This window comes from Drosophila grimshawi, unplaced genomic scaffold, assembly GCF_018153295.1.
Source record: "Drosophila grimshawi isolate 15287-2541.00 unplaced genomic scaffold, ASM1815329v1 contig_545, whole genome shotgun sequence".
Classification (NCBI taxonomy): Eukaryota; Metazoa; Arthropoda; class Insecta; order Diptera; family Drosophilidae; genus Drosophila; species Drosophila grimshawi.
In genome coordinates, this window is record NW_025063357.1 from 1012448 (window position 1) to 1022606 (window position 10159).

The 10159-nt window shown below is 44.6% G+C and overlaps 1 long non-coding RNA gene across 1 annotated transcript; it reads right to left on the reverse strand.

The window, feature by feature from the left end:
- Window positions 1-9292: 9292 nt before the first annotated feature.
- Window positions 9293-9925, reverse strand: LOC116806040. Its single transcript, XR_004365505.2, has 3 exons — window positions 9832-9925; window positions 9608-9759; window positions 9293-9541 (listed from the first exon to the last, which is right to left on the reverse strand). It is a non-coding gene; the product is annotated as an uncharacterized LOC116806040 (long non-coding RNA).
- Between the last annotated feature and the right edge of the window lie 234 nt (window positions 9926-10159).

Below are 10159 nucleotides of genomic sequence, written 5' to 3' on the forward strand. Positions count from 1 at the left end.
GTGCTATTGTACGGTCGGCGGGCATGGGTAGACCCACCCCTAATGGAGTACTGGCTGGCCGGAGCTGCCCCCCTAGGACAAACCGACTCGTAACAAAGGCATAACAAATGGCGCCTAATTAATAAAATTAGGCTGACATAAGAATAAATGTCACCGTATTTAAACAACACCGCGAAGCACATTTGTAGCACCAAATGACGCTTGCATGAAAGAAATAAAAAAAAAATGAATAGATAAGAAATTAAAATAATCAGGAGATTGTACTTGAAATTCTGAATATTGATAATTTTCCATATATTGAACAGGTGGCCTTAACCAACAAGTATGAGGAATGTTTTGTCGAACCGTGGATGAGCATCCTACTATGCTGAGTCCATCGCTGCCACAAACAATTATTATTATTATTAGGGGGAAGCTGCACCGCGACCTATTTGATCTATTGTGCCCCCTCCTGAGCTTATAGCTCTTCCATCAGCCCCAACTTCCTTACGAACGTGAGGATCTTTGTTGGGTTGAGGTCTACTATGTCTTTGTAATTCAAAACATGCGCTCCAAGGATGCTGCTTCTTCTTCTAGCTAAGGCAACACATTCTGCCAGGATGTGCATCGAGGATTCCTCCTCTCTTTCACAAAACCTGCAGAGATCGCTACTATATATACCCAATTTTGTCAGGTGACTCCTTAGTCTACAGTGTCCTGTCAATAGACCGGTAAGTATCACAAGGCTGTTCCCATGGTTATAATCTGTTTAAATCGAACAAGATTATAACCACCTAGGAGACATCTGGCTTGTCGGAGTCCTACTGTCTCCGACCAGCTCTGATGCCGTCTCTGTCTCTCCTCGTTTCTAAGTTCCAGTCGTATAGTGTGCCTCCCTATGCCACAATACGGTTCTGGTCCTGTTAGGGGCCTTTCTGCCCCCATTCTTGCTTGCTTGTCAGCCGCCTCGTTTCCCGCTATGTCCCTGTGACCCGGGACCCATCGTAGGGTGAGCCTGTTGTGAGTCCCGAGCAGGTCTAGCTTTGAACGAACTTCATGGACTACCTTCGATGTTATCTTAGTCCCCATTATAGCTTTCAATACTGCTTGACTATCGGATAGAATGGATATATCCGTATTCCGATAGTTACGTTCTATGTTGATGTCCGCACATCTGCCTATCGCACACACCTCATCCTGAAATATGCTGGTGTGCGTTCCCACGGATTCATGGTAAAATACACGAGGACCCACCACTCCAAGGGCGGTGCCCTGATTCGTGAGTGATCCATCGGTGTACCATTTTATGGTGTGCGGTTTCATGGGATGGACTTCATCCAGAGTTGTCCATTCCCTTTTACTACTCATACGAACTGGGAAATTTCGCTCGAATATGTATTCGGCTGCCATTTCGTCCCTAGGTTGCGTCAGTAGGGGTAGTTCGTTTGAAAGGAGTTGGGCATCTTTATGGCTTAGGATATGATTGCCCTAACTCCTTCTGCTGATATCCTGAGAAGCGTAGCTTTCTGCTTGAGCCTTATGATATGGTGGAGTAGTGTGAGCTCCATTAAGGCTTCAAGGGCCATTGTAGGGCAGGTGCGCATAGCTCCTGTCATACATACGCAGGCCATTCTTTGCAACTTTTGTAGTTGTTTCTTCACGGTGATCATCCGCGCCCTGTCACCTCATGCAACCATCCCATAGGTTAACATGGGTCTTACTACCATCAGGTACATCCATCTTAATATTTTTGGTGATGTACCCCATGATTTGCCGGCAATACTACGACATGTATAAAGCGCCCTGGAGCACTTTAATATCGTGTTTTGCACATGGGTGCCAAAGTTAAGTCTGCTGTCAAAAGTGACTCCCAGGTATTTGACCTCCCTACTTGTTTCTAGTAGGGTCCCTGAGAGCCATATTTGTCTCATCCTCTGTAACTTATGTCGTCTGGTAAAGGGGACGATGACTGTTTTCGTAGGGTTTAGGTTGAGTCCAACCTCCCTACACCAGTCATACGTTATCCTTACCCCTGACTGGACTATGTCACAGAGTGATTCTTCAAATTGGTCTCGCGCTATGATAACAATGTCATCGGCATATCCTTGACATTGAATACCACTGTTGGCAAGTCTGTTTAGTAGTTCGTCTACTAACAGACTCCAGAGTAGCGGAGACAACACCCCCCCTTGGGGACAGCCTTTGGTGGTTAGGACTGTTACAGTGCTATCATGTAATGATGCCGTGGCTTGTCTGGACCGTAGCAGTGCCAGTATCCATCTGCTGGTGGTATGGTCCAGGCGTCTTCTTTCAAGAGTAGCATTGATTGCATCGTGAGATGTGTTATCAAAGGCACCTTCTATATCTAAGAAGGCGCACAGTGCTACTTCCTTATTATCAATTGCCGCACTCAAAGTACGTCGCAGCTGATAAAGTGCTGTGTCCGTGGACCTGCCTACTCTGTATGCATGCTGCGTTGGGTGCAGCGGCCTTTGCTTAAGCAAAGTGCTTCTGATTTTATAGTCCACCAGCTTTTCCAACGTTTTCAGTAAAAACGATATTAAGCTGATGGGTCTGAAGGACTTTGGGCTGGTAATGTATTTCTTCCCTGCCTTGGTGATGAAGACTACCCTAGCTCTCCTCCACGCGCCCGGTATGTATCCGAGGGCTAGGCTACTTACTAATGCCTTCCTAATACGGGAGAGAAGTATTTCCTGTCCCGTTTGAAGGAAGGCTGGCGATATGCCGTCCATTCCAGGGGACTTATAGGGTTGGAATGTTCCAACTGCCCAATTAAGTCTCTCCCTTGAGACTGTCGACTTGGCGCATGCCCAGTCGTCAGTTGATGGCCTGTATCTACTTTCCCTCTCGATAGCCTCTTCCTGCAGGGGTGTACTTCCTGGGAAGTGTGTCTCGAAGAGTAATGCTAGTTTCTGCAGATCAGTGCTCGTAAAGGAGTTATCCCCACGCTTCAGTGCTAAGTTCGCATCAGGCGCTCATTTCGCCAGTGCTCTATGGAGCCTGGAGCCTTCGCTTGTGCTAACTATGCCTTCGCAGAAGTTTCTGTAATTCTTCCGTTTGGCCTTCCTTATCTCCTTATTATAGGTCAGGCTCTCACGGTACTGCTCCCATATTCCGTCCCTCTTTGCCTTATTGAAGAGGCGACGTGTGGTCAAGCGCAGCCTTTCTAGGCTGTCGTTCCACCATGGGGCATCTTTTTCCATGTACTTTTTCCATGTACTTTTTCCCTACCGGGCAGTTATCCTCAAATGCCTTGGCTATGCATTTATTGAGGTAACCAATAGCCCTGTCAAGCTCTAGCGTCCTTCTGGGATTACCAGACAGCCCGTTGGCTAGGGAAAGTCCTAGGGTCGACTTGTACCCTTCCCAGTTGGTTTTTCTAGGGTTGCGACTTGGTGTGCTACTATCCGTATTTAATTTTAAATTAAATAGGATAGTCCTATGATCAGACATGGATTCCTCTTGGGAAACATGCCAGTCCCTAAGGTGAGGCTTTAGGGACCGATTGATCAGGGTGATGTCTAGCACCTCTTCCCTGATCCTGGTGACAAATTTCGGTGTAGATCCGACATTACCTAGTTCTAGATTATATTTAAAAATAAAATCAGTTAGCCACTCACCCCTTATAGTATGGTGCGCATTGGCATCGCATCCGATGAGCACCGGCATCTTCTCTTTCCTGCAGTACTCCACCAGCTTCTCGATCTCTGGTGGTGGGCAGGGTGCATCCCTGCGAAGTATGCGGATACGATAACCAAAGAGACCGCGCTGCTTACACCAGTAAGGGAACGCAGTCTCTAGTCAGGAATTCTGAAAGGATTGTAAAGTTAATACTTTTCCTTACCATGATACAAGCTCTGGGTGCTGGATCTCTCCGATAGCAGATTACCTTTGAGTCGACTGTGAACAGGCCCTTGATGCCATCGTTCACCCACGGCTCCTGTACCAGGGCCAGCCCAAGGTGTTTGTTGGTAAACATCCTTGCTAAGACCGCCGAGGCTGCCTTAGCTCGGTGGATGTTTACCTGAGCTAGCCCTGTGTTGATGACCTTTGACATCTACTTTTGGGGAGGCTCCAGCTGACACGGTGAATGGGGCTTGGAGCAGTCCCCGTCACCGCTGCTCGTCATAGTGACGTCAGCTGCAGCTGCATCCTGCAGCTCCTCCTCCAGCTCCTGCGAGGACATGGGGATATCGTCGTCCCCCAGCATCTCCGCCTGGCAGAGCGTCGCATCTGCCAGTTCTTCGTCACCTCCGACGTGTCGGTGGGCTGCGCAGTCGGACTGCCCTGCTCCGGGGCAGGAGTGTCCGATGTGGTGGTGTTGCCCACCGAGACATCCTCTCTGCCCGTTGGAGCAGGTTGGGGCCTTTCTCCAGTCTTCTTTTCCTTCAGTCCGCTTACGGGGATGGTCCCGTAATGGAAGAAGACCTGGTGCCCCTTCTCCACAATTACATTCTTGGATAGTTCATCTATCCCGATCACCAGGAGGGCTCCTCCACCCTCGTTCCTCCTGGAGATCACCTTCCAGGTGTCGGTCTTGATCCTGTTCTGGTTCCTCAGCAGAACCAACAGGGATTCGGTAGACCGAGCTGCACTCCTGGGGCAGAACAGCGTGATGCAGTGGGGCGACGGTATGTCGTCCCCCACCTTGCACTCAAGGGGCACGCCCTTCCACGACTGTAGCCTCGAAGTTGCGATCCTTAGCCAATCGGCTGAGGTCTCATCGGAGCATTCAATTACTAGGAATTCAACCCTTTGCACCTTTGCCGCTGCCGAGTCGCGGGCAGCGCCCACAACCCCCGGGCACATCCTCTTGGGGGTGGCCACCGGAGGTGTGAGACTGCTGCTCCGCCTTTTCGAGGCTGGCATAGGTGCTGCAACCTCCTCCCTGGGCTCTTTGGCCTTTTTCAGGGCTTCATCGGGGCTGAGTCCCTGCTGGAGGTACCGGAGGTACCACTTGACCCTTGAACCGCAGAGATTTCACCGGTTTGGGTCATCCAGCCCACAGGGTTGACCCCTTGGTGGCAGGAGCTCTCCCTTCCTCTTTGGGCGCTGAGCGCCTTGCCTCGCGCTGTTCGGTGTTGGGTGCGGTGGTCTGAGTGTACCAGCCATCGGTCTCCCATGCCTCACAGCCACAAACAATAGTCCTGCCGATTTGGTCAAAGAACATCTTTCAATTGTCATTAGTTGTGAAAGTGAAGCTTAGCTGGTCCGTGAGCCGGAGAAAAGGCCGAGCCACGTTGCCGCTGAAGTGGATCTGAAGCTAAAAAGAAAAATATAATTTGATAATTAGTTTACCGGCCAATTAAAATTTCTTAAAGATAGCATACCTGGAAATGGGGTTTACAAAGTACGTCAAGTTTTCGAGTCGCGATCCGTGCATTACTGTTTAGTGATTGTCAACGTTGTTCGACTTTGAGAACGCGCGCAGTCAATGGAATTAATTAATATTTCAGAATAGAGAGGAACAATTATAGGCGAGCTAGAAAGATAAAGGAGTGTTTTTTGCGTGTGATATTAAATTATTTTCGTTTCTTGTTGTATGGATTGTTACCTGTAGGTGGCGTCATACGGTGTTACCCTCATCTCACCCATCTCAATGTTTAAATTGTATTTTCGAGAGTGCTGAGTTTGAATTTTGAGTGTTAGTTTGTTGTGATAAGTCGATTTTTAGTGATAGCTTAGTTCTCAACATTATTGTTACAAGACAATTTTGACTTAGAGATTAGGTTAGTCAAATATTATATATTACATATTACATATAATTATTTCGGAGTGATTTATTGGTTGTTAGTATATTCATTGAATATTTATTTATTTAATACATGTATAGATTTAATCAATGTTTATTGAGTAAGTGGTTATATGTTGCTTATTTAATGATATAATCATTTTTTTTTCCACTGGAGGTTGAGTAGAAGTACAGATAATTATTTTCCATAGACATATTTATGCATATATATCTATATACATATATTTATGAAAATTGTGGGTTAGAAAATTGTACGTTTTTTATTTTGTTGCATGTTGAAATATATATAAAATTAATAATTACATGAGCGAAGGGGTATTCAGGCAATCGAGGAAAGTGCGGCGTAGCGGGGACTTTCAGAGAGGTAGAGAATAAGAGAGAATGCGTCCAACTACTCACGCACAAAATACCAAACCCACCGAAGAAATGGAGAGTACTTCTCATCCAGTCGGAATGCGTAGCCGAGAAAATGTAGCGGGTACTTCGTCAGCAACGCAACAAACCAGCAAGATCAGCACGTTAAGTTTCATGCGAGAAATTAGGGAAGTAGTCTCATCCCTGAAAGTGGAAAAAGGAAGAAGCGATTCAAGTTCACAAGCGAGAGAGGCGAGGATTATTCAACCACCTGCACCTACTCAGCGTTTCGTGGATAATCGAGCGTTGGAATCCGAACATCAGAAACAAGCCGAACAACGATAAGTTCCCGTATCGTGCTGGATGCAACAAACGGGTAATGAGAGTGGACACTATCAAGGAAACCGCACGAGCATCGGGGATACGAGGCAGGAGATCAATCACATCCGAAGGTGGGGCCTAATCTTCGACGGAGACCCGAAGGGAATGCCGGTGGTGGAATTCATCTTCCGTTTGGAACATCTCCAGTCGAGGGATTTCCATGGATTAGTGAACGGGCAGGCTAAAGATTGGTACTGGATGTATGTGCGTACCTCTGGAATTCCCGATTGGCCAAATCACAGATGTGGCCTACAGCTGCAGTGTGAGCCCGGCTAGCTCAGTCAGTCGAACATGAGGCTCTTAATCCCAGGGTGTGGACGATGGCCTACGTTGGGCAAAGATAGCCACCTTTTGCACTCCTGTTTCTCTGAAATGAACCTCGAAGCCGTAGTGTGGTGTAATGGTCGGCAGATAGATCGATAGGCGAGGGATATCGATGGGGACCATCTTCAGAAAAATAGGGAAGCAAAGAGAAAAAGAAAAAAAAAGGGGAAGAAAGGACCGGGATTATTTAAAAAAGAAATTTGAATGAATTAATTATGAAGAAATTATGAAGAAAGTATATATCAAATAAAATAATATAAAATAAATATATATAAAACAAAAGTAAAAGTAATAAATAAAATAAAAACATACAAACATACCAACCGGCGGCAGCAACAGGCGGATCTATCCATCGCCCCCATCAAGGAGAAAATCGCCAGGGACAACTGGACTCAGGAACCGGGAAGTCGAAACCCGGAGTCCCGGAGACACCTCGGATTTAATCAAATCACCTCTGAGTTTGTTCCTGCCTAACTACGGCAGAGTGAGCCAAAGACAGTTGATCGGCCCTATCCCGTGCAAAAGTGCTCATTTTGAAAAGAGAAAGGGAGTTCGCGCGCTCAAGAGAGGGAGAAGAACTTTATGGTAGGAAAGAGAGAGGGAGTTCGCGCGCTCAAGAAAGGGAGATGGCAAAATATTTTCCGAGCGAAGGAATAAAAAGGTCAATGATCGGAGTTTTTGGAGGAGAGTTGAAAGTCAGCGGCTAGAAGGAAGGAGGCAAAGAAATTTTAAAGGTCAAAAATACAAACCGACGGCAACAAATTAAAGTGAAGTTTAAAAACTAAAAAAATACAAGCCTATAATATTTAATAAAATACACCGACGGCAACAAATTCAAATGGATCAAGAAAAATTTAAAAACCAACAATTCAAACCTACAATACTTAATCAAATACACCGACGGCAACAAATTCAAATTATAGAGAAGAAATTAAAACCCGCAAATACGAACCTACCAAGGGTATAAAACCAACCGGCGGCAAAAGTTTAAATATTTAAGTAAAACGCCAAAATGCACACCCGCCATGTTTAAAAAAATCCGCCCCGATGACAAGCCGCAATCTAAAACCGCCGAAGAAGACACCAAAATTTTAAATGTAATCCCAAACGATTAAAGTGAAGTCCACACCGGGAGAAGACTACCAAGAGCAGAGTGCCATCCGGAACCAACAGCGACAAGGAAGAGCAGGACGAGAGGAGAGAGGGATCGGAACCATTCAACAAAATCGTGAGTCCGTTCCAATTAAATCTCGGCGGAAGGAAACTTGTGCATGTCAGCAGTGCGTAAGCCTAACGCAACTCTCGCACAGCTGATCCGTGTTACATCAGTGATGCGCAGCCGTCGACATAGATCATAATTTACGTATTTATATTTGTTTGTTGTGTTAATTATTTAATTATTAAGTTGTCAGTATAGCTAAAATTTATTACCTTGAAGCCCATAATCGATTAAGTTATCTTAATCACTAATTGTTATAAGAAATTATTTGTGCTGAGCAATTAACGCATTCCGGCTTTTAGCTTTAATCATCACCCAGACATCTATTTTGGTTTTCTACGTGGCAAAGGCTAGTTGATTATTGAGTGCAAAGATTTTTCTTTCCTCAGGCATAAGATTTCTGTGAGTAGATACCCTCATATTTATCCCGGGGAGCTCCGTAGGGTACTTAAGGGTGTCCCCCCAATAATCTGAAAACTCACCTTCGGTGGAAAAAAAAAGAAGGGAGGTATATGTATATATAAATAACCTAATTTGTGTATGTAGGTTATGTAAAAAGACTTTAAGCCCCAAAACCAGACTGCGCCAAAAGACAGCAATTGTGAAGGCGTAGAAGGTCGAATGAAGATTTGTCCGGTCTCGTTCCTTTAAATTAAATTTAGTGTAATAACAATAAATACTAATAAGTCCGAGCATAAAATGTTAGCCGTAAGCCATGAATATTAAATATACTTAGTCAATTAAAATGAGGGCTTAAGTTTTGTAAATGGAGGGGAGGGGGCCAAAAGGTTCTTGGAATAATCTGTGATCTTTGACATTAAAAGGGTGGGGCCCTAAAATATGATTTCGTCCCACAGGAAGGGCGGGAACGCTACGGAGGTAACAGCGAGGCCACCGTTGGACGTCGAAGTTAAAGTAATTTTTTTTTGTTTTAAATAATTGTTGCCACTGTCCGTTATATCAGCTGTTTAATAGTGATGTGTAGATTTGTTTAGTGTTGTGCTATTGTACGGTCGGCGGGCATGGGTAGACCCACCCCTAATGGAGTACTGGCTGGCCGGAGCTGCCCCCCTAGGACAAACCGACTCGTAACAAAGGCTTAACAAATGGCGCCCAATTAAAAAAACTAGGCTGACATAAGAACAAATGTCACCCTATTTAAACAACACCGCGAAGCACATTTGTAGCACCAAATGACGCTTGCATGAAAGAAATGAAAAAAAATGAATAGATAAGAAATTAAAATAATCAGGAGATTATACTTGAAATTCTGAATATTAACAATTTTCCATATATTGAACAGGTGGCCTTAACCAACAAGTATGAGGAATGTTTTGTCGAACCGTGGATGAGCATCCTACTATGCTGAGTCCATCGCTGCCACAAACAATAGTCCTGCCGATTTGGTCAAAGAACATCTTTCAATTGTCATTAGTTGTGAAAGTGAAGCTTAGGTGGTCCGTGAGCCGGAGAAAAGGCCGAGCCACGTTGCCGCTGAAGTGGATCTGAAGCTAAAAAAAAAATATAATTTGATAATTAGTTTACCGGCCAATTAAAATTTCTTAAAGATAGCATACCTGGAAATGGGGTTTACAAAGTACGTCAAGTTTTCGAGTCGCGATCCGTGCATTGCTGTTTAGTGATTGTCAACGTTGTTCGACTTTGAGAACGCGCGCAGTCAATGGAATTAATTAATATTTCAGAATAGAGAGGAACAATTATAGGCGAGCTAGAAAGATAAAGGAGTGTTTTTTGCGTGTGATATTAAATTATTTTCGTTTCTTGTTGTATGGATTGTTACCTGTAGGTGGCGTCATACGGTGTTACCCTCATCTCACCCATCTCAATGTTTAAATTGTATTTTCGAGAGTGCTGAGTTTGAATTTTGAGTGTTAGTTTATTGTGATAAGTCGATTTTCAGTGATAGCTTAGTTCTCAACATTATTGTTACAAGACAATTTTGACTTAGAGATTAGGTTAGTCAAATATTTATAATAGGTTACATATAATTATTTCGGAGTGATTTATTGGTTGTTGGTATATTTATTTATTTTTCTTCTCCGCCAAGTTAAATAAACATCAGAGAAACTATTCCGTCACAGAGAAGGAATGTTTGGCGGCGGTAATGT